The sequence below is a fragment of the Rhinoderma darwinii genome, unplaced genomic scaffold (genome assembly GCF_050947455.1).
Source record: "Rhinoderma darwinii isolate aRhiDar2 unplaced genomic scaffold, aRhiDar2.hap1 Scaffold_2842, whole genome shotgun sequence".
Classification (NCBI taxonomy): Eukaryota; Metazoa; Chordata; class Amphibia; order Anura; family Rhinodermatidae; genus Rhinoderma; species Rhinoderma darwinii.
Window position 1 is genome coordinate 10,763 of NW_027463127.1, and position 27,735 is coordinate 38,497.

At 44.9% G+C, this 27,735-nt stretch overlaps 1 long non-coding RNA gene across 1 annotated transcript; it reads left to right on the plus strand.

The window, feature by feature from the left end:
• Positions 1-2,782: 2,782 nt before the first annotated feature.
• On the plus strand, positions 2,783-23,091 carry LOC142703567 (uncharacterized). Its single transcript, XR_012867594.1, has 3 exons — positions 2,783-2,979; positions 3,098-3,208; positions 22,998-23,091. It is a non-coding gene; the product is annotated as an uncharacterized LOC142703567 (long non-coding RNA).
• Positions 23,092-27,735: the final 4,644 nt, after the last annotated feature.

Consider the following 27,735-nt stretch of genomic DNA (forward strand, 5'->3'; position numbering starts at 1 on the left):
ACCCGGCAACAGCATTGGTAATAAAGTTGACTTGTTTACAGAACGCTGAGTTGGCTCCATTTTTGGTCAGAGATCTTCAAGTGTAATACTGGAAGGTTCCCATGGCTAAAGAGAGTTCAGTGCTCCAGAATTAAAGGGGTTGTCCGGGCAGGGGGCGGTTTTTCATACTGATGACCTTTCTATAGGATAGGTCATCGGTATATCATTGATGGGGGTCCGTTCCGGAAGCAGATGGCTCACAGTATAGCGGCCGTGAATGTGACTAGAGCTGCAGTTCTGCAGCACGGCCGCTATACAGTGTATGAAGCACTGCATGCCCAGCATAACATCCGGTGCCCGGAGGCAGCCCGAACAGCTGATCGGTGTGGGGTCCGGGTGTCATATTTCACCACTTATTACATTACCGGGTACATATCACAATGTAATGACCATTACTCACCGTCTGCTGGAAGTTGACATGGCCATAACCAAGAGACCATCTTTTGATCATGTTCCTGCAGACACGTATAGACAGCTCAGGCCCATCTGGACTAAACTTCTGATAGATAGAGGAAGGCCATAGGATCAGGGGCGTAACTAGGAAAGACTGGGCCCCATAGCAAACTTTTGACTGGGGCCCCCCCTCCACTGGGTGTCACACAACCCACCCCCCCTTGTAGATAGTGCCTTTTTTACAAACCCCCCCTTTTGATAACGCCATACAGCCCCCCCTGTAGGGAACGCCATACAGCCCCCCCCTGTAGGGAACGCCATACAGCGTCCCCCCCCTGTAGGGAATGCCATACAGCGTCCCCCCCCTGTAGGGAATGCCATACAGCGTCGTCCCCCCTGTAGGGAATGCCATACAGCGTCGTCCCCCCTGTAGGGAACGCCATACAGCGTTGTCGTCCCTGTAGGGAACGCCATACAGCGTCCCCCCCCCTGTAGGGAACACCATACAGCGTCCCCCCTGTAGGGAACTCCATACAGCGCCCCCCCCCTGTAGGGAACGCCATACAGCCCCCCCCCCCTGTAGGGAACACCATACAGCGTCCCCCCTCCCCAAAAAATGCGACCTACAGTGTGTCATAATAAAAGACATGTATCCCCTATCCACAGGATATCCACAGGATAGGGGAGACATGTGTGATCGCTGGCAGCGATAGGGAGAATGGGGGACTGAAAGTCCCCCAAGTTCTCCATCACAAACCTCGGACTTCCGGCGTCTGCGCAGCTCACTAAAAATGAAAGGAGCGCTGGTCACACATGCGCACAAGCACGACCGGCGCTCCATTCATTTCTCCGGAGCTGCCGACACAGACCCCGGAAGTCCGAGGTTTGTGATGGAGAACTTCAGGGGACTTTCAGTCCCCCGTTCTCCCTATCGCTGCCAGCGATCACACATGTATCCCCTATCCTGTGGATATCCTGTGGAGAGGGGATACATGTCTTTTGTTTAATGGCAGAGCGGGGAGATACCTCCCTGCTCTGCCGTACTGTTCAGTGGCGTCGCGCCATAGCGGCTGCTAGCGGAGCCTCCGGCCATGCCGCGGGCCCCGTTGCTACGGCGGTAGTTACGCCACTGCATAGGATATTGGCTGTTACTGTGCGGATCTCCACTGAAGAAGTAACGGAATATTCTCATCACACAAAGTCTGTCGTTGGGTTATGCCATCATTTTGCGATCGGTAGAAGTTTTACTGCCATATGAACCCTCGCTCTCGATCATTGCCCTCTTGCGGCTTTAACAGTCTCTACTCTTCTGGGAAGGCTTGCCACAAGATTTTGGAGTGTGACCTCACAGATGCTTTTTTTGACTGAATGGGCACAAATTCCCACAGACAAGCACTGATATTGGATGAGTAGGTTTTGCTTGCAACCCGTGTTATAATTCATCCCAAAGGTGTTGGATGGTCCTTTGTGCAGGCCACTCGAGTCCCTACACAACAAACTCATCAAACCATGTCTTTATGGACCTTGCTTACAGGGGCGCAGTCATGCTGGGACAGGAAAGGTCCTTCCCCAGTAGACACTATGTATTACTGTAGGTAACGTTCAGAGGCCCAGATTCACCCATCAGACTACCAGATAACAAGACGTCATCACTCTAGAGAACGACGTGCTTTACACCTCTCCAGCTGACTCCTGGCATTGTGCATGGAGATCTAAGGAAATCCATTTCATGAAGCTCCTGACACACAGTTCTTGTTCTGCGCCACGTTTAAAGCCACTGATCTCTTCAGTACGACCCATACTACTAGCAATGTTTCTCTGGAGATTGCATAGCTGTGGGCTTGATTTTATGCACCTGTTTGCAATGCGTGAAGCTGAAACAGCTCAATGCGTGAAGCTCAATAATTAGGGGGGGTGTTCACGTACTTTTATCCATATAGTATTGTCTCTCACCTCCCACATGCTGTATTTTCTCCTTACTGACAAGAGACACAGAACTAAAAATTAAAGAAGAGCTCCAGTGGAAGCACAACTTTCCATGTCTGCACCCGCCACCTGACTGTATATATCACTCTACACTTCTTTTATGTATACTGTACTTACTTTTTGAACTCCTGCCTTGTCCGTGCTTTAAAAGAAGCCTCCGTCTTGATTCTTAGATTTCCACAGCTTTCTCTTCCTCTCTGCTTTGCTATCAATCACATGACCAGCTAAAGACCATATAATTTCTTTATGCTGGGGGACACTGATTATTATTCTCTCTATATTCTTCTAAATAAGCTGAGAAACAATAAGTATACAGACTGGGAGGCTGCACTATATTCTTCTACACCTGTGTGACAGGAACCTGTCTAAGTATCAGTGGCAGTTGATGATAGAAGTTTCTGTTTCCCCCCGTGTATAACTAGTGCGGTACAGAAACTGCTGAAGCCTGTGATGGGTGACACATAGATCTCCGGAGACCCAAGTAGAGAAAGTAGTCACCGAGCCGGATTCACACTGCTGCTAAGCAACCATCCCGGTCTGATATATAGAGATAAATAACAGGTGAGAGACCGACACATGGAATACCAGAATGCAGCACATGGGAGAGGTCAGTTTTGGCCGGAGTGTCCCTTTAACATTCCATAATTATATCATCTAGTTATCATCTCTTTATTTGTAGATCTCATTCGAAACCATCTACACGTCATTGTTCTTTGTGATGGATAAGGGACACATAACGGAGAAGATACTGAACGTCACCCTGGAGATAATCTACCTTCTTACCGGAGAGGTAAAATAATCCGGGACTCATGTATATGTCCTTTCTCTTATCTTTTTATCCTACGGACAATATTATATAAAAAGCAAAAGATCACGTCATCATAATTGATTTGTAAATATAAATGCTGTAACAAATCTTCTCTGGTGCATAGATATTTATTTTAATACAATGATAGCGCCCCCTAGCATTTTGACTGCCCCCCTAATTCTGCTTCCACCTTCCTAAACAGTCCGCGGTGGACACGCATTACAAAAGTTATGATTTTTGGAATGGTGGGAGGTAAAAACGAAAATTGAAAAAACCGAAAATAGGCTGTTCATTAAGGGGTTAATGACCTATCATTCACCTGTTCTATACCTGGACTGAGTTACCTGGTGGTGGTTACATTCAGTTATCCTTTGGATGCATTACTATGGACTGATCTGTGGGCTACAACATAAGGTGTCTTAGCCTGGGGACTGTGTTGCTCCCTCTGCAGGAGGGGTGTTGCGGTGGCACTGGTTGCCATGTGGTGCGGCACCTAATAGATTAGGGACCCACTTAAAATAAGTTGCCATGAGGAGGCAGGTGGGCTTATACGATCAAAATGTTTACTAAGAACTTCCTGTTCATTTTGATTCTCTTGTATGTTCCATCTCGATATCCAGGATAGTCCAGTAGTGAAGAAGACTTCTGGTGACTCTCTATCCCCCAACAGATGTCCCCACATGTCTGGAGGATGGACCAGTACCATCACGGAGCCTTCACTGATACCTAAGAGAAATGAGAGCTACGTAATGGGAAGAGCAGAGTTCACAGCAGCACTGAATCTGCACGCTCCTCTCCTGAAATACTCTGTGCTGCTGTGAACTCTGCTCTTACCATTACGTAGCTCAGTCTGTTACCTCTCCTCCACTCCTGTACTCAATAACACCTTCACATGATTGGCAAGTCACCACCCCGCACAAGATCCACACGCTCATCTCCTGAAATACTCTGTGCTGCTGTGAACTCTGCTCTTACCATTACGTAGCTCAGTCTGTTACCTCTCCTCCACTCCTGTACTCAATAACACCTTCACATGATTGGCAAGTCACCACCCCGCACAAGATCCACACGCTCATCTCCTGAAATACTCTGTGCTGCTGTGAACTCTGCTCTTACCATTACGTGGTGACTTGCCAATCATGTGAAGGTGTTATTGAGGACAGGAGTGGAGGAGAGGTAACAGACTGAGAGCTACGTAATGGTAAGAACAGAGTTCTCAGCAGCACAGAATCTGCACGCTCCTCTCCTGAAATACTGTGTGCTGCCTTAAACTCTGTGGACAGGTCAGGATCCTGTTTCTTTCAAATGTTGCACTGTAGCGCAGCCTTATATAGTGGAACGAGCGGGTTCCCCAGCAGCATTTAAAAGAAACAGGATCCTGACCTGTCCACAGAGTTTAAGGCAGCACAGAGTATTTCAGGAGATGAGCACGGCCGGCCACGGGCAGCCGGTCGTTTTTCCAAGCCGTGCTCCCATTATAAAGTATAGGAGCACGGCCCGTAAAATAAAAAAATGGAACATGTTCTATCTTTTTAACGGCACGGGCACCTTCCCGTGAGAAAACGGGAAGGTACCCGTGGCTAACAGAAGTCTATGGGCCCGCTATTTCGGGTCGTAATTACGACCCGTAATAACGGGTGTTTTTACGGTCGTGTGCATGAGGCCCCGTAATGACGGGTGACTACATGTGTGCACCCGTCATTACGGCAGCGTTGCTAAGCGACGTCAGTAAATAGTCAGTGTCCAGGGAGCTGAAAGAGTTAACTGATCGGCAGTAACTGTTTCAGCGCCCTGGACAGTGACTACCGATCACAATATAGAGTAACCTGTCAAAAAAAAAAGACGTTCATACTTACCGAGAACTTTCTGCTTCCTCCAGTCCGGTCTCCTGGCCGTTGCCTTGGTGACGCGTCCCTCTCGACATCCGGCCCGACATTCCTGGGTGACGTTACAGCCCATGTGACCGTTGCAGCCAATCACAGGCTGCAGAGGCCTCTGCAGCCAATCACAGGCTGCCGCGTCAGAAAAGAAGGTCGGACTGGAGGAAGAAGAGGGACTCGTCACCAAGACAACGACCGGGTACGTATGAAATGTTTTTTATTTTATTTTTAATCAGCAGCCTCTTTTCTCTATCAGTGATTGATAGAGACAAGTGGCTGCCGATTTGTATAATATTTTTGACCGGGTTCGGCCGAACCCGGTGAAGTTCGGATTCGCTGTCCCGGTTCGCTCATCTCTACCTGTCAATATTGTTTCTGACAGAGGGGTACAATTTGTTTCATTGGTTTGGAGAGCCTTCTGTAAGAAGTTGGAGATTGATCTGTCCTTCTCCTCGGCCTTCCATCCTGAAACTAATGGCCAAACTGAGAGGACTAATCAGTCTCTAGAACAATATTTAAGGTGTTTTATCTCTGACTGTCAATATGATTGGGTCTCATTCATTCCCCTCGCCGAATTTTCCCTTAATAACCGGGTCAGTAACTCGTCAGGGAACTCCCCCATTTTCTGTAATTTTGGGTTTAATCCACGGTTCTCCTCCGTTTCACCTGGTGGTTCCAACAATCCTGAGGTAGATGTCGTTCATCGGGAACTGTGCACAGTCTGGGCCCAGGTTCAGAAGAACCTAGAGGCGTCCCAGGGCATACAAAAGACTCAGGCAGATAGAAGACGTTCTGCTAACCCTTTGTTTGTGGTCGGGGATCTGGTGTGGCTGTCTTCAAAAAATGTGCGCCTTAAAGTTCTGTCTAAAAAATTTGCTCCCCGGTATATAGGGCCGTACAAGGTCATTGAGGTCCTTAACCCTGTCTCCTTCCGGCTGGAGTTACCCCCGTCTTTTCGAATACACAACGTGTTTTATGCCTCCCTCCTGAAACGCTGCTCCCCGTCCTTGGTTACCTCGAGGAAACCTCCGGTCCCTGTTCTCACCCCTGAAGGGGTAGAATTCGAGGTGGCCAAGATTGTGGATAGCAGGATGGTCCAAGGCTCCCTCCAGTACCTGGTCTATTGGAGAGGATACAGGCCTGAGGAGAGGACTTGGGTACCCGCCCGGGATGTTCACGCTGGGGTATTGCTCAGGAGGCTCCATCTTCGGTTCCCCAATAAGCCAGGTCCACCTAGGAAGGGTCCAGTGGCCCCTCATAAAAGGGGGGGTACTGTAAAGGATCTGCCAGACACCGCTTCTGTGTCGACGCCCGTGGTTAATCAGTCTGCACCTGCTCCTAGGTCTGATAGAGTGACTCGATCTGTTACCACTCAGGCTGGTAGGCTGAGGAGTGGGAGAACCTATCACAGCCTGGCCAGACAGTTCTAGCTCCCGCCCTCGGTCTATGTATACCTTCATTTCCTGCTTGTCTTTGCCTGTGATTCTCTCTGGTTTCCTGGCTCTACTGTTCCTGCTATAACTATTCACCTCTGCTTCATATGACCCTGGCTTGACTGACCATTCTCCTGCTCTGCATTTGGTACCTCGTACACTCCTGGTTTGACTCGGCTCGTTCACTACTCTTGTTGCTCACGGTGTTGCCGTGGGCAACTGCCCCATTTCCCTTAGCTTCTGTGTACCCTTGTCTGTTTGTCTGTCGTGCACATATTGAGCGTAGGGACCGTCGCCCAGTTGTACGCCGTCGCCTAGGACGGACCGTGCAAGTAGTCAGGGACTGAGTGGCGGGTAGATTAGGGCTCACCTGTCTTCTCCCTACCTCGACATTACAATAGGATTGTATAGAAAAAAACCTAGTTTGTTATTAGCACCATTTTGGGTACTTCTTGATCACTTTTTATTACATTTTTTTTAAGGATTTAAGGTACCCAAAAACCAGCAATTCTGGTGTTTTTTTTTTCTCGTTCTTTTTTAAATATGGCATTTACCCTGCAGGTTAAATAACGTTATTTTAGATCAGACTTATACGGACAAGTCCATCAATTATGTTGATTTTATTTTTTTTATATCACTTTAGAGGATGAGGGTCTTTTTTTTTTTGGTGTATTACTAAAAACTTTAAGGGTATGTTCCCACACACCGGATAAGCTGCAGATTTTCTGAAACAGAAAATCTGCAGCAGAATCTCAATAAAAACGCTGGTCAATGTGTGACAGAAATCCCCACCAAATAACGTGTTTCTTCGGCTCATTTTGCTGCGGTAATGCTGTGTTTTACCTGCGGATTTCGTTTTAAACATTGGTTATAGCAAAGTATATGTGCACCTGCGTGTTTCCGCAAACGCTGTAAAAACCGCAACAACATAAATCTGTTGCAGAATTTCTGCTCCCTATTGAAGTCTATGGGCCAAACACGCAGGATCTCTGCACAACACGCAGCATGAGAAACGCACCGCAGAACACTTTCGCGTGACTTTTCTGCGGTTTTGTTTTCCGCAGCGCGGGCATGAGATTCTCTTATTCACTTTGCTGCTACTGTAAATGCTGTGGAATATCTGCAGAGTTCAGTTGTGGAAATTCCGCAGCATTTACGCTACGCGAGAACCCGGCCTTACTCCCTTTTTTTTTTGTAAACATTTTTTCCATCCCCCTAAGGACTTCCGTATTGCTGTGTATTGTGCTATTTACAGCCTCCTATTAAAGGGCTTAATAGGAGCACAAAGATGGCAGACCTGGGGTCCTTTTTATTAGGCCCCCAGACTGCCATGACAACCATCAACACCACGTAAGTGAGCCCGCTCCATGCTCCTCTCCTCGCGCCATAAGGTACAGTTACGTCCTGGTGCTACAAGAGGCTTAAAGCACCGGCCTCACCTACAGCAACTTCTGTATAATATACGAGCCCGTACACCAAATGCTCGGCTTTCCGAGAAAAGCCGATCAGAAACTAAGCGGCTCAGCGCTCACCTGAGCACTTCTCCTGCTTCGTTTTAGCGATCTGTGGGGGTCTCCGTGCTCGGACACCCAGTCATCCAAACTTCAGACATCTCACTATGACAAGCCAGAAGTTTTTTTGAAAGTTCAATTACCATTTTACCTGCAGAAATTTGCCTTTTTAAAAAATAAAAATAAAAAAACCCTGTGTTTTTGACCACCTAGCCCGTGTTTATTTTTTTACAGTTTATATAATCAAATGACATTGTGATCATTGTTACCAAAGTTTCCACACTCCGTGACATTCCCAACCAGCTCTGCATTGTTAGACATTACCAGATTTTAACTGAGCATCACATTTTGTTTGGTTCTCCACAATTTGCCACAAACATGTTATTCCCTTTGCAGTTGGAGCAGAACGGTTCCTATTCTCCCATTATCACTGCAGTGCCAGCCTGGGCAGCCCACTCTATCTGTTTCTATATCTGACCATCCGTCTCCTGAGTGACGTGGGGGGGGGGGTCTAGATTACACCCAAAAATAATCATTTCTGTGTTCCTTTGTAATTCCACCCACAAGGTTTCCACCTCCTGACAATCTTCCTCCAGTATTGCTTCTTTTACACTTCCCTTCGTATGACGTTTAACATGCAGACATTCTCCCCCACCTTTCCTATTTGTCCTGTCTTTCCGAACGAGTGTAAAACACTGAAGATTGACAGCCCAATTGTGTGAAGGGCCCGGCTATGTTTCTGCGAAACCACCTATATCGATATGTTCCTCCAGTACCAAGGCCTCAAGCGCCCCCAGTTTTGCTTCCTAGACTTCTGCCATTTGTGAACATACACTATAGGTTGCCGTCCAATTTTTCATGTTCAGTTTCAGGAATGTGATTGACATTTTTAGGCACATGTGTCTTCAATGTTGGTTTGTAACGCACGGATCTCATTATCCTGTGACCTAATACTTCACCCACCAATATAGTCTGACGCCTCTTGATGACTGAATCCCCTAGAACCACTTCTTATCTTGCCCTAACTTCATTACCATCCCCCCGGCTACCAGCTGGGCTGTCCTCCTGGCTGTCGGGGAGAGCAGTATCCAGTATACAGTAGCTGCTCAGCAGTGCGACTCCATTACTGTCTACAGTAAACCAACACCCCAAGTAGCTGCCGAGAAGTTAAGGTCTGTTCTCATCTGCGTGTATGGCAGTTTCCGTCAGATTTGACGGGAAAAACAATGCTGTATGTTGCACCACGCTCTGGCCAGATTCACCACATTGTAAGATAATGTCCTGGCTTTCAGTGGCGTGTGTGCGGCTTGTGTTCTATGTGTGCAGTCCTGGCCAAAAGTTTTGAAACAAATTTTGGTTTTCACAGTTTGCTTCTTCAGTTTTCATAGTGCTATTTGCATTAACTCTAGATTGATATGAAGAGTGATCAGATGAATTGCAATTAATAGTATAGTCATTCCTTGCCATGAAAATTATCTTAATCACAAAAAAAACATTTCCACCTCATTTCAGCCCTGCCATAAAATGACCTCCTACCATCATTTCACGTTCGCTCAGGAGAAAGTGTTAATGAGGACAAGGCAGCTGATAGAATTATAAGAGTGGACTGGTTGCTTTAAAATGGAAAGGTGCTTGAAATCAGTCTTCTTCTGTTAGCCATGGTTACCTCCATGGAAACGCGTACAGTCATCATTGCTTTGCATCAAAAGGGCTTTACAGGTAAGGACATTGCTGCGTGTAAGATTGCCCCTAAATCAACCATTTATCGGATCAAGAAGAACTTCAAGGAGAGAGGTTCGATTGCTGTGAAGAAGGCTTAAGGGCACTCAAGAAAGTCCAGCAAGTGCCAGGACCGTCTCCTAAAGAGGATTCAGCTATGGGATCAGTTTTAACAGCAGTGCAGAGCTTGCTCAGGAATGGCAGCAGGCAGGCGTCGGTGCATCTGCACGCACAGGCAGGTGAAGGATTTTGGAGATTGGCCTGGTGTCAAGAAGGGCAGCAAAGAAGCCACTTATATGGGAAGTTGTCCGTGGTCAATAGAAGTGAATAGGTCTGTAATTGCGGACCGTAATTACTGTCCGCAAGTACGGATGATTTTTACGGTTGTGTGCATGGGGCCTAAACGATCGATAAACACTAAAGCAGCAAACTTTGGGAAAACCAAAATTTGTGTCAGTCTCGAAACTGTGTCATTTATAGTGACCCGGCTCCAACAAGTGTTACAGGAAGTTGGTGTAGAAGTTTTCCATTAATGAATTACTCGGCTTCTCTAGATGTTACTGACACCATTTTCTTGGATAATATTTGTGAAATATCTTTAGTAAGAATAGGAAATATAAACGACTGTACAGTGTGTGAAGAAGAACAATTAATAAATGAAAGTGATGGGGGAGGGGAACTATATGCACTTTATATGAGCTTTACTGCTTGGAGTTGTGCCTAAAATTATTATCTTGCCTCCTGTTTTTTGGCTTTCTTTCCATGTCAAAATAATAAAAATGTTCTTGTTTGATAATCGCTGCGTCAAAATTGTCTTTAAAAAGAAAAATAATATTACATCTTTGTAATTTAATGGTCTCATTTATTTTTCTACTTGATTTATATTGACTCCTGCACCCTATAAAGAAGCAGTTAAGTGCTGAGTTCAGGAACACTACAGTGCCAGCCCATGCACCTGGGTTTGAAGCTTGCTGCGTGCCGCTGGTGTTGTAGATGGCATTCTCCTTACTTATACAAGTTTTCTGGGGATAGTACCTGCATGTTCCTGACTCTTCTGTTAGCAGAGAACTTTACCAGTGCGCTACCTCTACTGTCGAGAGCCAGCTGCAAATTATTCCAAAGATGACATGTTCTTATTCCTGCTGGAAGTAATGTTTACATTTGGTCTTATGAGGACAATAAGAAAGTCCAAATATCAACCTGAGCTGGTGGCATGGTGCATGATCAGTGTCTAGCCAGTGAGTGTCTTCTGTGTGGTCTCTGGTTCAAATCCTGATGTGTGGTCTTGTCCAAAAGATACCTTGCTGGGTGGTGTTTATAGTGGTGTGGAGGCAGGACAGTGAGTATGTTGCTGCATAAGAAAGTCACTTACATGAATAATGTTACTTATACAGCTGTATTTATATAGAAGATTATAACAATATACAAATCACTCAAACAGGTATCATAATCCATCACTCCATGGGTGGCACTTTACCCAAGGAGGCCAATGTGGGGATTAGAACCCACGTTGACACAAGCGATCCCTGCACTTAACTCAGATGACGCAAGCTGCGCTGCAGCTTCTCAACAACACGTTTATTCACTTCTTAAAAAACAGGGGTAATCGGACTTTCAACATTAGAAACTTTAGATCACATAGGGTGCATGATAGCATGGTGGCTTTGGGATTAAGTGCCTAGACCAGTTATGGAGTTAGCCCATGTGCCAGGGTTCATATCTTGTTGCATGGAGCTTGTGTGGTAGGTGGCATTCTCCTTACTTATAAACGCTTGCTGCCTGTGCTTAACGGTGACAATGTTTTTCCAACAATTTTGTCAAGCAGCTTACGCTCAACAGGCAAAGAATTTCTCCTTTAAAAGAATCCCTCGCCTTGTGAACCTAAACTGGTGAAAAGCTGGAGATCCTGGGGATAGAACCCATATGTGCCTGATTCTTCTAATTTATCAGCAGAGAACTTTACCCGCATGCTACATCTGCTATCAGGAGCTGTCTGCAAATTCTTCCAAAGATGACATGTTCTTATTCCTGCTCGAAGTAAAAAATGTACATTTGGTTTTATGGGAGACAATGAAAAAGCCCAGAGATCAACCTGAGCTAGTGGTGGTATGGTGTTTAAGCAGTGTCTAAGCAGAGATTGTCTTCTGTGCAGGCCCTGGTTCAATTTTTGATGTGTGGCCTAATCCAAAAAATATACTTTGCTGGGTGGTGTTTATAGTGGTGTGGAGGCAGTGCAATAAATATGTTGCTGCATAAGAAAGTTACTTATATGACGAAAGTTACTTGTGCAGCTGTTTCTTTTTCTAGAGAGCTGTATTCATATAGTAGATTATTGCAGATTTCAGCAATATACTCATCACTCAAACAGGCATCATAATCCATAGGTGACACTTTGGGGAAGGGGGAAGGTGACCAGGAGAACAACATGGGGATTAGAACCCACGTTGTATAGAAGTGATCCCTGCACTTAACTCTGACTGTATGTAGCTGCAGTGCAGCTGGCGTGGTCTATTTATCACCTCTTTAAAAATAGGGGTAATCGGATTTTCAACAAAAGAACCATTAGATCACATTGGGGTACAACAGCACAGCAGCTTTAAGTGCTTTCAAGACTGGAGACACAAGGAGTAGAACCAGGGTATAGAACTTGTATGTTCCTAACTTATCAGCAGAGAACTTTACCTGTGCGCTAAGTTGCTTAGTGGTGTGGGGGCAGTGCAACAAGTTTTTTTGTAGGATAAGAAAGTAACTTATACAGCTGTCTTCTTTTTTCTAGACAGCTGTATTTATAGAGTAGATTATTGCAGATTTCAGCAATATACTCATCACTCAAACAGGTATCATAATTCATCACTCCACATGTGGTACTTTGGGAAAGGGGGGAGCTGCCCAATGTCACCAGGAGACAATGTGGGGATTAGAACCCATGCTGTACAGAAGTGATCCCTGCACTCAACTCAGATCACCGCAGCTGCACCGCAACACATGTATCACCCCTTTAAAAAATGGGTAATCATACAAGAAAAACTCTACATCTCATTAGTGCTTTTAAGGCTGAGGACACAAGGTGGAGATCCTGGGGATAGAACCCATATGTGCCTGATTCCTCCAATTTATCAGCAGAAAACTTTACCAGTGCGCTACCTCTGATGTCAAGAGACAGTTCCAATGATGACATGTTCTTATTCCTGCTGGAAGAGACAATTACATTTGGTCTTATGGGGACAATAAGAAAGCACACTGATCAACCTGAGCTGGTGGTCTGGTACTTAAGTAGTGTCTAACCAGTGAGTGTTTTTTGTGCAGGCCCTGGTTCAAATCCTGATGTGTGTGTGACCTTGTTAGAAAGAGTACCGTGGAGTTGGTATAATGAGAAGGTTCCTGCATTAGGAAGTTACTTCTACAGTATATTATTGCAGATTTCAGCTATATACTCATCACTCAAACAAGTGTCACAATTCGTTACCCTGTCACCACATAAAAAGCGAGGTAATGGGGCAGATCTTGGCTCCTGAGTGGGATGGCTGCCCAATCACCTTAATCCCGTGTACTTGCAGCTCAAAGCAGCCCTTAAAATCTAAAACCTGCCTTAAAAGAGTCTGAAAGTAGGCAGTTGGGTGAGTCAGTTTAGAGAGTGCTTATCCTGAGGCGGGATTACACTTTCATGAAGAGAAACTTTAGACCACATTGGGGCATGACAGCACAGTGGCTTGGGGCTTAAGTGCTTTCAAGGCTGGATACACAAGGAGAAGATTCTGGGGATAGAACCCACATGTTCCCGACTCCTCTAATTTATCAGAAAATAACTTTACCAGTGCGCTACCTCTGCTGCTGAGAGCTGGCTGCAAATTCTTCCAATGATGACATGTTCTTATTCCTGCTGGAAGTGACAATTACATTTGGTCTAATGGGGACAATAAGAAAGTCCAGAGATCAATCAGAGCTGGTGGCATGGTGCATGAGCAGTGTCTAACCAGTGAGTGTCTTCTGTGTGATCTCTGGTTCAAGTCCTGGGGTGTGTGGCCTAGTCCAAAAAGATGCCTTCCTGGGTGGTGTTTATAGTGGTCTGGATGCCGCACAACATGATTGTCAGTGCTTAAGAAAGTTACTTATATGAAGAATGTTACCGACACAACAGTCTCTTTTTCGAGACGGCTGTACTTAGCGAAAATTTTCAACAATCTACTCATCACTCAAACCAGTATCATAACCCTTACTCCATAGGCAGCACCTTGGGAAGGGGGAAGCACCCCAAGGCCACCAGGAGGACAACATGGGGATTAGAACCCACATTGTTTAGCAGTGATCCCTGCACTCAACTCAGATCACACAAGCTGTAAGCCAGCTGGACTGCAGATACACAATACCACATTTATCAACTCTTTAAAAATCATGGGTAATCAGACTTTCAACAAGAGAAACTCTACACCTCATTAGCGCTTTTAAGGCTGGAGACACAAGGCAGAGATCCTGGGGATAGAACCCATACGCTCCTGACTCCTCTAATTCATCGGCAGGGAACTTTACCAGTGCGCTACCTCTGCTGTCAAGAGCCCGTCACATATTCTTCCAAAGGTGACGTTCTTATTCCTGCTGGACGTGATGATTACATTTGGTCTAATGGGAACAATAAGAAGCTCTAGAGAATAACCTGAGCTGGTGGTGTGGTACTTAAACAGTGAGAGTCTTCTATGCAGATTCCTGGTTCAATTCCTGATGTGTAGCCTTGTCTGAAAGGATACCTTACTGTGTGGAGGCAGAATAATGAGTAGGTTACTGCATAAGAAAGGTACTTATGCTGCTGAACCATCTTACTTTTCTACTACATTATTGCAGATTTCAGCAATATCCTCACCACTGAAACAAGTGTCACATTTCATCACCCCATAGACGGTGCTCTATGGGAAAGGGGGAAAGTTGAATTATGAGCACAAAAGCTGTGAGCTAGCTGCTCAGTGGCTCCACCAGAACATATTATTCATCTCATAGAAAAGCGCAGTAACCTGACATTGAACAGAACTCACTTTAGACCGAATCAGGGAACAAGTGGGCTGCGGGCTGTGGCTGGGGGGCTTAGGGTTTAAGTGCTTAGGCCAGGAACGCTGCAATATTTGCACATGTCCCTGTCTTAGATCAGTTAGAATCTCTACTATATTCTAAGAATGTGAAATGTCAGAATACTACTAGAGATAATGATTTATTTCAACCTTTATTTCTTTCATCGCATTCCCAGTGGCTCAGACGTTTACATACATCAAGTTATTTTTCAATTCTATTTTTATTAAAACGTTTTTTTATTACAGATAAATAGACAAAGAATCGAGCACAAAGTCATTTGCTAACCCCGCAGGGCGGCTTAAAAAACACATGATATCTCAAAAGCCTGTGTAGCTAAGAAATCTTGTGTACCAATAACAATAGTTGAACAAAAGCAAAAGTAAAAATACAAAAAACAAAATTGTATAGACATATATTTTATATAGTACGGAGTACAAAATGCGGTCGAGACCAGACCGCTTAATAAAACATAATGAAAAGAAATGGAAACAAAACAAAAAGACAGAGGGTGACCTCCAATCAAGGTGTCGTCTGTTATGGAAGATTATTAGAAGTAGCAGGAAGGTAAATATGTAGCAGCAATAACCATAGAATTAGAATACCCAAGCCTTTAGGCCAAAGAGATATCATTATATGTCGCTATATGAGTAGGTGGGAAGGACAGCACACAGGTTATAAAACAATCAGTCTAGATAGCGAGAGAAGGAGTTTGAGAAGTCCCATCCTGTACATTTTATACTTAATCTACCTGTCCAATGTGCGGAAGATCTTTAGTCTATTACCAGATTCCCCCAAAAAAGTTCTTGGACCTTTTCCCGCCAATGTTGGATGGAAGGAGGTTCTATTAGTTATATAGTTTCTATGTGCCCCCAGTGTAGGGAAGTAAGCAGTTTAGCTGCTTGTACCAGCCAGGTGACCAAACAATGCTTGGACAGTTTGTAGTCCAGGGAGGGGACCCAGCAGAGGATCGTTTTAGGACTAAGGCTATGTTCACAAGGCAAACTAAAAACGGCTGTAAAATACGAAGCTGTTTTCAAGGGAAGACAGCCCCTGGTTTTCATCCGTCTTTAAAGCATCAAGAGTATTTTACGGACGTTTTTGGAGCCGTTTTTCTACTTAGAACTATGAAAAACGTCTCACACACTTCTTTTAATGGGGCTTTTTTTTTTTACACACATTCAGGAAAACAGCAGCACAGCCATAAAAACAAATTCAGTGGGAAAGGACAACTCTGGAGGGATATCTCTAACTTGCAAAGGATTGACAGTGACAAAGCAGGCTGGGTCTATGATATATTGAGAGGGCGCCACAGTGTCCCCCGTTTCAAACGACATGGATAGGGCATCGGCCCTCACATTTTTGTCAGCGTGACGTAGTGCAACACAAATTGGAAACAGGTGAAGAACAGCGACCACCTGGCTTGACAGGGGTTTAGCTATTGAGCCGACTGGAGACAGGTGAGATTCTTGTGGTCGGTGTATATCAGGATGGGGTGAGCTGTGCTCTCCAGCAGATGTCTCCACTCCTCCAGAGCCAATTTGATGGCCAGTAACTCCCGATCCCCATTAGAGTAATTGTGCTCTGCGGAGGAGAAAAGTCTCGAGTAATAGCCACATACTACTGCCATTCCTTTGAGGCTTCTCTGGAACAGAAGTGCACCTGCACCAACAGAAGAAGCGTCCACCTCCAACGAGAACTGCCGAGTCACATCAGGATGATGGAGGATCGAGGCTGAAGTGAAGGCATTTTTGAGGCTATTGAATGCTAATTCTGCATCTAGAGTCCACACCTTGGCGTTCATACCTTTCTTGGTAAGGGTAGAGATGGGGGCCGCCAGTGAAGAGAAGTTTGGGATGAATTGCTAGTAGAAGTTTTGTATGGTGTATGGACCGCAGGCCCTGAGGACGTGGCCACCCCAGAATGGACTTTACTTTCTCAGGATCCATCTTGAGACCCTGATCCGAGATGATGTAGCCCAGGAAGGGCAGAAAATTATTTTCAAAAGTGCATTTCTCCAACTTGGCATTCAGGCAATTCCCCCTTAAATCGCAGCATGGCTTGACGGACATGCCTCCGATGTGTCATCTGATTTGGGGAGAAAATCAAAATGTCATCGAGATAGACCACAACAAAAACATAGAGGAGATCTCAGAAGATACAATTCACAAATTCTTGGAAGACCGCTGGAGCATTACACAGGCCAAAGGGCATAACCAGGTATTTGTAGTGCCCGTCCCGGGTGTTAAATTCCATCTTCCACTCATCACCTTGACGGATTCGGATGAAGTTGTAGGCCCCACGCAAGTCTAGTTTAGAGAAGATCTTGGCTCATATGCGATAAAATAGTTCCCAGATCAGTGGCAAAGGGGTATCTGTTTCTTACCGTGATCTGGTTGAGACTACGGTAGTCAATGCAGGGTTAAAGAGATCCGTATCTTATGGACACCCTGACTTACCTACCCCCGATTAGCTTTCTAAATGGGAGTCTGACCTGGGTATCTCCTTTTCTATCACACAAAGTAAACGTATCCTAACTATGGCTCACAAGACATCGGTCGGTTCACGCTATCAAGAAGCCAGCTTCAAACTTCTATCTCGCTGGTATAGGACTCCGGTCCGTATACACCGCATCTTCCCTACAGCGTCTCCCATGTGCTGGAGATGTGGACGTGAGAATGGCACCCTCATTCACATCTTTTGGTCGTGTTCTCTTCTTACCTCGTTCTGGGAGGGCGTTAAAAGGGTGATAGGTGAGGTCACAGACACCGGTATAACCATGGATGCGGCCTTTTTCCTTCTCCATCACTGCGACATTCCGGTGGATATCTACAAGCGTTCCTTGCTTCACTTTTTAGTGATGCAGCACGTCACTGCATCCCATTGAGATGGAAGGATTCCTCGCCCCCTGCTTTGTCCCTCTGGGTTTCCAGGATCAACGACCTTATGCACATGGAGGATTTGACCTCCATTATTCACATCTCACATGTCAAGTTTAGCCAAGTATGGGCTCCTTGGATTGCTTTTCAGGATTCTGACTCTTACAAAGACATTATAAGGGAGTTGAGTGTTGCTCAGCAACCTGAGTAGAGCTTTTGCTGAACTGCGGGATGTGGTGGTGGGAAACTCCATACACTTTACCCCACTTTTCTCCCTCCTCTGCTCCTTTTCCCTTGTAACTTTTTTCTCCCTCTGTATTATTTTGCTTCCTCCTGAATCGAGCCTTCACGTAGGGGGGCATGGAATCACTTAGATTATTCTCCTGCGTGGGAATAGGTGTTTTCATAACAATGTTTTATGTTTATGTATATTCTACATTTAGATTTTCTGTGCTTTTGTGTACTTCTGTACCCCACATGCTTGATAAAATGGACCTTTCTGTCATGAAAATAAAGACTTTAAAAAGAAAAAAAAGAGATCCGTATTTCTTCTTTACAAAGAAGAACCCGGCACCGGCCCGGGAGGAGGATTTCCGTATAAAACCCCTCTCCAGATTCTCCTTGATAAAGGCTGACATGGACTGAGTCTCTGGCAAGGAGAGGGGTTAAACCCGTCCACAGGGCGGTGAAGCATTAGGAACCAGTTCAATCGGGCAGTTGTACGCCCGTTGATGGGGAAGCATCTCAGCCTCCTTCTTGCAAAAGACGGCCGCAAACTGTTCAAAATGAGTGGGTAATCCTGTCAATAACTCAGACATAGGAGGCAGGACAGGCTGAATCTGTGACAGGCAGTGGTGGAGACATTTGAAGCCCCATTGGAGAACTTCCCCCGGAATTCCAGTCCAGAATCGGGGCATGAAGCCAGAGCCAAGGCAGGCCCAGCAACACCGGATTGATGGCTTTGGGCAAGATGAGGAAAGTAATCTGCTCAGTATGAAGAGCTCCCACTTGGAGCTTCAGTGGCTTGGTCTCAGACATGATGGGGTCGGGCATTGGAAGTCCATTCACCGAGGCAACCGCCAGAGTTGTCTCCAAGGGAACAGTCGGCAACTGGAGCTGATCCACTAGGTCATGTTGGATGAAGTTTGCCACGTACCCGGAGTCCAGGTAGGCAGAGACCTGGTGCGTCTGCTCACCAGACGCTCATCATTGATATCAGAGGATAAACCCTGCCAGAAGGTAGCCACAAAGGCAGCGTTGTTCCAGGATAGCTCTGCCGCCTGGGTATGGAACTGAATGGCGTACTCGCCCACAGAGGTGTCTCCTTGGTGAAGGGTCAGCAGGGATGCAGCTGCTGAAGTGACTCACCCAGGTTCCTCAAATACAGTGCGGAAAGTCTGTAGAAAACACTGTTCCCTGACGTTCCCAGATGGGGTTGTCCCATGCCAGGGCCTTGCCAGTAAGAAGAGAGACTATGAATGCGATCCTTGTGCCAAGGAAATGCTCTGGCATGTGGATCTGACTCTGGTTCAGAAATCCCCTGCAGATCCTCGCGTCTCTGTCGTAGCGAGGAGGCAGTGGCAGAGAGAATCGGGAATCGGTGCTGCCAGGAGTTGTAATTGGAGGAACAGCAGTAGCAATAGGAGCAGGTGCCGTAGGTGCAGCTTGCATTTCCAGCCGATGTGCAATTATGTTCACTCCCTGGAGGAGTTGGTCCTGTCGTGACCGGAGGTCTAGCATATCCGCCCGCATTACTTCTGATGTCATGGTCTTGGTTTGACCAGCGGAGTCCATGGCCTGAGCGTACTGTCACGATCTGTGGACCCACTAGGCTGCACCGCCGTTAAAGGGTAGCAGTTGGCCAAACAACAGAGTACCAAGTCAATATAAGGTCCGAGCACAAGGGTACCTGTAATAGTCCAGACAGTAGCAACGGCACTGATGGGACCTAGGCGGCAGGAGATGAAAAACGTAGCAACTGACACCAGATGTGGTGTAAGTCAGCAGTCACAAGACGACTACAACACTACAGATGGCAGAGGAACAAACACAGTTACGTTATTTTGTGGGACAATATAATTACGGTGAAACCAAATTTATATATATTTTTTTTAATGTATTACTACTTTTGCACAAAAAAAAAAAGAGGTAGCAGGGCACGGGAACAGGATACGGCTAAGGGACTATTTGCAAGACGAACAGAGAAATACAAAACGCTCAGGCAAGGAGTGAAAGGGCAGGACATTTTTTATAGTCCAGGGTGATCTGGGAGTAATTAGTTAATTATTAACGTGCACACGCTGGCCCTTTAAGGCCGGGAATGAGCGTGCGCACACACCCTTGTGGTCACTGCAGAACAGGACAGCCGCATGTGCTGGCATCTCCGGGGATGAAGACGTCGGCAGGATGAAAGGGGTCTGCGGTTAGCGCCCACCATTACACACTTAACGCGGTCCATTGAATGGCTATGTGAATGGCCCCACTGAAATACATGCGTCCGTGTGACGGCCGTAGTTTTAACAGCCGTCACATGGACTTATTCTACGTTAGTCTGAATAAGGCAGGATGATTTTAAGTTCAAACTATGTGAATAGCTCATTCTCCCATTCTCTTACATCGCCCGGTTTTGGGCCAGAGTTCTGTAAAAGAAATAGCGAGTAAATATGGGACATAGAAATTTGAATTGGTTGGAGAAACTCCTTGATGATACTGCACCTCAAGCCAAATCTAAGTGGAGAAGGTATAAAATGCAGTTTGATGAATACCTATACGAGTATAGACCATTGGCATGCGCCAAACAATAATGCGTCCACACAAATCATAAAGCAAATATCAATACCTATACCAGACTGTGAAGACTACTAGTATATCCAGAAAATGAAACACACATAGCACAAGTCATGTACCATGACAATATAAAATAAAGTTTATTGAAATATACATAACACATTGGCCATCAAAATATAAAAACAATATAGCACACAGTTAAAAAGGAGAGTATGGAGCAGCTGCGTGAATAATCCAATAATACCATACTAAAAACATCCTGTGATGTGGTAACAAATGCAGATATCTATAGAAAAGATAATCATATAGATCAAGTATTTGGACAACAGAAGCACATAAATATATTTAGCACCTGACAGAAGAGCACACAATTGTGCATGCATATAAAAGTATACAGCTAGAGCTCCAAGTTGCACCCAAAACAAAGACCATGCTTTATAAATAAAGGATATTGCACAAACCCATGGACTGCATGATAGGAAGCACGCAGGAACACTCCACACTGACCGCCCCCCAAACCCATGGACTGCATGATAGGAAGCACGCAGGAACACTCCACACTGACCGCCCCCCAAACCCATGGACTGCATGATAGGAAGCACGCAGGAACACTCCACACTGACCGCCCCCCAAACCCATGGACTGCATGATAGGAAGCACGCAGGAACACTCCACACTGACCGCCCCCCAAACCCATGGACTGCATGATAGGAAGCACGCAGGAACACTCCACACTGACCGCCCCCCAAACCCATGGACTGCATGATAGGAAGCACGCAGGAACACTCCACACTGACCGCCCCCCAAACCCATGGACTGCATGATAGGAAGCACGCAGGAACACTCCACACTGACCGCCCCCCAAACCCATGGACTGCATGATAGGAAGCACGCAGGAACACTCCACACTGACCGCCCCCCAAACCCATGGACTGCATGATAGGAAGCACGCAGGAACACTCCACACTGACCGCCCCCCAAACCCATGGACTGCATGATAGGAAGCACGCAGGAACACTCCACACTGACCGCCCCCCAAACCCATGGACTGCATGATAGGAAGCACGCAGGAACACTCCACACTGACCGCCCCCCAAACCCGTGGACTGCATGATAGGAAGCACGCAGGAACACTCCACACTGACCGCCCCCCAAACCCATGGACTGCATGATAGGAAGCACGCAGGAACACTCCACACTGACCGCCCCCCAAACCCATGGACTGCATGATAGGAAGCATGCAGGAACACTCCACACTGACCGCCCCCCAAACCCATGGACTGCATGATAGGAAGCACGCAGGAACACTCCACACTGACCGCCCCCCAAACCCATGGACTGCATGATAGGAAGCACGCAGGAACACTCCACACTGACCGCCCCCGACGCACGTTTCGCCGTCAGCTTTCTCAAGGGGTACTGACTGATGGGATAGTGGTTGTTTTAAATATAAAATGCAGAGGGAGGGGACTACACGAATAGCCAAACACTAAGCAGTGTTCACAGCATATGGAGATCTGCAATCACAGATCAAATTACACCTACCATGCTGCAGGCACCATTAGGCTATGTTCACACAGGGCACTTTTGCAGGAGGAACATCTGCCTAAAAATTCTGTTAGGAAGTCCGAGGCAGATATTCCTCTCCCTGCACGCCGATTTACGCTGCAATTCTCGCGCCGCTCTTCGCCCGCGGCCATTGTGCGCCGCGGGCAAAAAACAGCGCGAGAAACTGCTGTAAATGCTCTTTTACATGCATCTTCGTTCCACCCCTCACACACTATACGCGCCATCCCCACAGGACAATTCCTGCGGGCACGACGTGTATGCGATTCACAATCAAACTTCGAAAATGAATCCCAATGTTTGAAGGCTCGGTTTGCACAACGAGGATACCGTAAAAATGATATTGAGAAAGGGTATCAGAGAGCATACCATACTGACCGTAATAGTCTTCTTGTTCAACAACAGCGCAAAAAGAAAAACAGTGAGGACACGGTAAGGCTTATCACTACCTACAATACACAATGGTCTGAGATGCACAAAATTGTTACTCGCTTTTGGCCCATACTGTTGACAGACCCTGATCTTAAAAGGCTTCTACCCCCCAAACCCCAACTTACAGCCAAAAGGAGCAAGACCTTAAGCGACCATCTAGTTCGGAGTCACTATAGTGCCCCAAACTCTAATATGTATCTATATGGTTCCAAGGGACCAAAGTGGGGATCATTCCCCTGTGGCCATTGCTCTATCTGCAATTTGATAGTCAAAACGGATACTTTCCCGGACTCTGAAAACAAAAAATGCTACAAAATTGTGCATTTTATTAATTGCAGTACATCGGGGGTTGTCTACAGGGCAACATGCCCGTGTGGTCTCTCCTATATTGGCATGACCACAAGAGAGCTTAAAATAAGAATTCAGGAACATGTAAGAGACATTAAAAAGGCTGAAAAAATTGTGGATAATGATTGGGAGATGATTAATAAACTTAAATCTATCCCCAGACATTTCCGGGACCATCATAACAACAGGTGGCAAGATCTGAAAGTACATGGCATTGATAAAATCATCATCGGAACACGAGGTGGAGACACTTTTCGCAAGCTTGAACGTATCGAGTGTAAGTGGATAACAAAGCTTAAAGGGGTTGTCCCAAGTTGATAAATGGAGCTATAAAGCTCCCCCATGTAAAAATAAGAAGAATTCTAATTACCTGTCCGTCGTCCAGCGATGTCGTTTTCTTGCTATTCTTGATTGAAGTTGCGGTCGGTCCCTCTTTGTATCCTGCTCGTTGCCTAGGTTCCCGGCCACCGCTATTTACCTTTGGCGGTGGCCGCGCATGCGTAATGACATCCTCTGCGTCCGGAGCAGAGGATGTCATTTGCTCGTGAACGCGCATCTCGGCGCTTCTCGGCGCATGCGCAGAAGATGCAGTGGAAAGGCACCCGTCGCAAGGAGAAGTCTGCGCTCCGCTAAAGGTAAGTGTGTATATGTTTGTGTGTGTGTGTGTGTGTGTGTGTGTGTGTGTGTGTGTCTGTGTATATATGGGTGTGTTTGTGTATATGTGTTTGTGTGTGTGTGTGTGTGTTTATGTGTGAGTGTATATATGGGTGTATTTGTGTGTATGTGTATATGTTTGTGTATATTTTTGTGTTTGTGTGTGTATATGTTTGTGTGTGTGTGTTTTTGTATATGTGTGGGTTTGTGTATGTGTTTGTGTATATATGGGTGTGTTTGTGTACATATGTTTGTGTGTGTATATGTGTGTGTGTATATGTGTGTGTTTGTGTATATATGGGTGTGTTTCTGTATATGTTTGTATGTGTGTTTGTGTATGTGTGTTTGTGTATATTTGGGTGTGTTTGTGTACATGTGTTTGTGTATATGTGTGTGTGTTTGTGTATATATGGGTGTGTTTGTGTATATGTGTTTGTGCATATGTGTGTGTGTGTGTGTGTGTGTGTGTTTATGTGTGAGTGTATATAGGTGTATTTGTGTGTATGTGTATATGTTTGTGTATATTTTTGTGTATGTGTGTATATGGGTGTGTTTGTGTATATGTTTGTGTGTATATGTTTGTGTGTGTGTGTGTGTGTGTTTTTATATATGTGTGTGTTTGTGTATATATGGGTGTGTTTGTGTACATGTTTGTGTATATGTTTGTGTGTATATGTGTGTTTGTGTATATATGGGTGTGTTTGTGTATATGTGTGTGTGTGTGTGTTTGTGTATATATGGGTGTGTTTGTGCATGTTTGTGTGTATGTGTGTGTATTTTTGTATATGTATATTTGTGTGTTTGTTTATGTGTTTGTGTATATATGGGTGTGTTTGTGTACATGTGTTTGTGTGTATGTGTGTGTTTGTGTGTATTTGTGTGTATATGTTTGTGTGTATGTGTTTATGTGTGTTTGTGTAATATATGGGTGTGTGTTTATGTGTTTGTGTATATGTTTGTGTGTGGTTGTTTGTGTGTGTGTGTGTAGGTGAGTATAAGTATCGGTATTGTTCACATTGATAACTTTTTTTTTATGTTGTTGCAGATTTTGATGTACCAATTGGACTACATCTTCAATTCTTTGGACTACTGCGTAGATCTACGTTTTTTGAAAATTTTAATAAAATGGTTAACGAGGGTTTTGTTGGGGATTTCTTATTTCAATAAAAAAAAAATTGTCTTTGTCTTTTTTTTTCAAACTTTATTAGTGCCTAGATAATGGCAGTTGGCTGATTGACAGCGTCCATTATTAAGGCGGTACTTAGTGTTAGCTGGTGCAGAGGCTAGCACTAACCACCCATTATTACCCCGGTACCCACCACCACCACCACCAGGGGTGCCGGGAAGAGCTTGGTACGATCCAGTACCCGACCATCTGTTGTGATGGTCGGGTACTGGGGCGGCCGTAGGCTGGTATTATGAGGCTGGGAAGGGCCAAAAACAGTGGACCTTCCCACCCTTGTAATGCTAGGCTGCTGCTGCTGCTGTGTTGTATCGGGCTGGTTATAAAAATGTGGGGGATCCCCACGTCGTTTTTTTTTTCAATTTAACAATAGACGTTGGGTCCACATTTTTAATAACCAGCCATATACAAGGCCGCAGCAGCCTGGCATTACACGGGTGGGAGGGGCCACTGGCTTAGTACATTCCCAGGCTAATAACACTGTGTTGTATGTGGCTGGTTATGATAAATTGGGTGGAACCCCATGTCTTTTTAATAAAAAAAAATAATAAATAATAAAAAAAAAAATGACGTGGGGTCCCCCCCATTTTTATAACCAGCCAGATACAACACAGCAGCAGCAGCCTAGCATTACAAGGGTGGGAAGGTCCACTGTTTTTGGCCCTTCCCAGCCTCATAATACCAGCCTGCGGCCGCCCCGGAGCCCGACCATCACAATAGATGGTCGGGTACTGGATCGTACCCAGCTCTTCCCGGCACCCCTGGTGGTGGTGGGTACCGGGGTAATAATGGTGTTTAGTGTTAGCCTCTGTACCGGCTAACACTAAGCCTCCCCTTAGTAATGGACCTTGTCACTCAGACAGCGGCCATTACTAAAGTGATAGTAATAAAACTTGAAAATAAAACACAAAGATATAGATAAAATATTTTATTGAAATAAAGCACCCCCAACACAACCCTCATTAACCATTTTATTGATGAAATAAAAAAGCGTCATCTAAGTAGTCCTCGAAACCGACGTAGTCCAAACACCAAACCTGTAAAAAATCAAAAATATAAAAAAAAAAAAATGAAATAAAACATGTCGTAGGCTTAGTTTCACTTTCATGTGTGATACTGACTGTTATACCATGTATAGAAGCCTGCGGCAAAGTTGGCTTAGATACAGGGCAGACAGTATCATACATGGCCATACAGACATTTATACAAACAAACATACATACATACAAGCAAACATACATACAAGCAAACAAGCAAACATACAAGCAAGCAAACATACAAGCAAGCAAACATACAAGCAAGCAAACATACATACATGCAAGCAAACATACAAGCAAGCAAACATACATACATGCAAGCAAACATACATACATGCAAACATACATGCAAGCATACATGCAAGCATACATACATGCACATATACACATACAAACATGACAACATACATACAAGAAAACATACATACAAACATACATACATACATACATACATGAAAACATACATACATGCACATATACACATACATACATACAAACATACATACATGAAAACATACATACATGCACATATACACATACAAATATGACAACATACATACAAGCAAACATACATACATACAAGCATACATACATGCAAGCAAACATACATACATGCAAGCAAACATACATGCATACAAGCAAACATACATACAAGCAAACAAACATACATGCAAACATACATACAAGCAAACATACATACATGCAAACATACATGCACATATACACATACAAACATGACAACATACATACAAGAAAACATACATACAAACATACATACATGAAAACATACATACATGCACATATACACATACAAATATGACAACATACATACAAGCAAACATACATACATACAAGCATACATACATGCAAGCAAACATACATACATGCAAGCAAACATACATGCATACAAGCAAACATACATGCATACAAGCAAACATACATACAAGCAAACATACATACATGAAAACATACATACATGCACATATACACATACAAACATGACAACATACATACAAGAAAACATACATACATGCAAACATACATACATACAAACATACATGCAAACATACATACATGCAAACATACATATATACATACTTGCATTCAACCATACATACAAACATGTACATATATACATACATGCAAACATACATACATGAAAACTTACATACATGCAAACATACATGCACATATACACATACAAACATGACAACATACATACAAACATACATGCAAACATACCTACATGAAAACATACATACATGAAAACATACACACATACAAACATGACAACATACATACATGAAAACATACATACATGCACATATACACATACAAACAGGACAACATACATACAAGAAAACATACATGCACATATACACATACATGACAACATACATACAAAAATAAACTCACTAAGACGTTCCCACGAAGAGCTGAAAGGTCCCGTCACTTTTCTTCTCCCATTCACAATAACATAGCGGTGGGTGCAGATGACGTAATCACGTGGGCCTGATATGATTACGTCATCTGCGCCACAACGCATTGAATTACTATGAATGCGAGCGGCGCCAAGAAGAAGGAAGATGGTAAGTGACGGGACCGTTCAGAGCGCCGTTAGAACGTCTTAGGTGAGTTTATTTTTTTTATATATTTTTAGTTGTTCGCCGGGTGCTGATGCAGCACCGGTACGGCGGCTACAAACATTACATGTAGTGACAGGGTGGGGGAGAAGTTGTTTGCCGAAACGGGGTAAATGTAGTGTAGTGTAGTGTAGTGTAGTGTAGGGTAGTTGACATTCACGGTAAGTTCGTCTCAATCGGGCTTACCATGCCCGCTTGAGACGAACATTCTCCCGATGCTGCTAGAACTACAGTATCTAGCAACATCGGGAGCGCGCACACTGCAGAGCGGAGCGGCTTGATTGACATCGAGCCGCTCACGCCCCTTTTTAGAAAAGATAACCAGCACTAGCTGAGTTATCAAGTGTAAAAAAAAGGCACTTAGGAAATGAATTTTAAATTT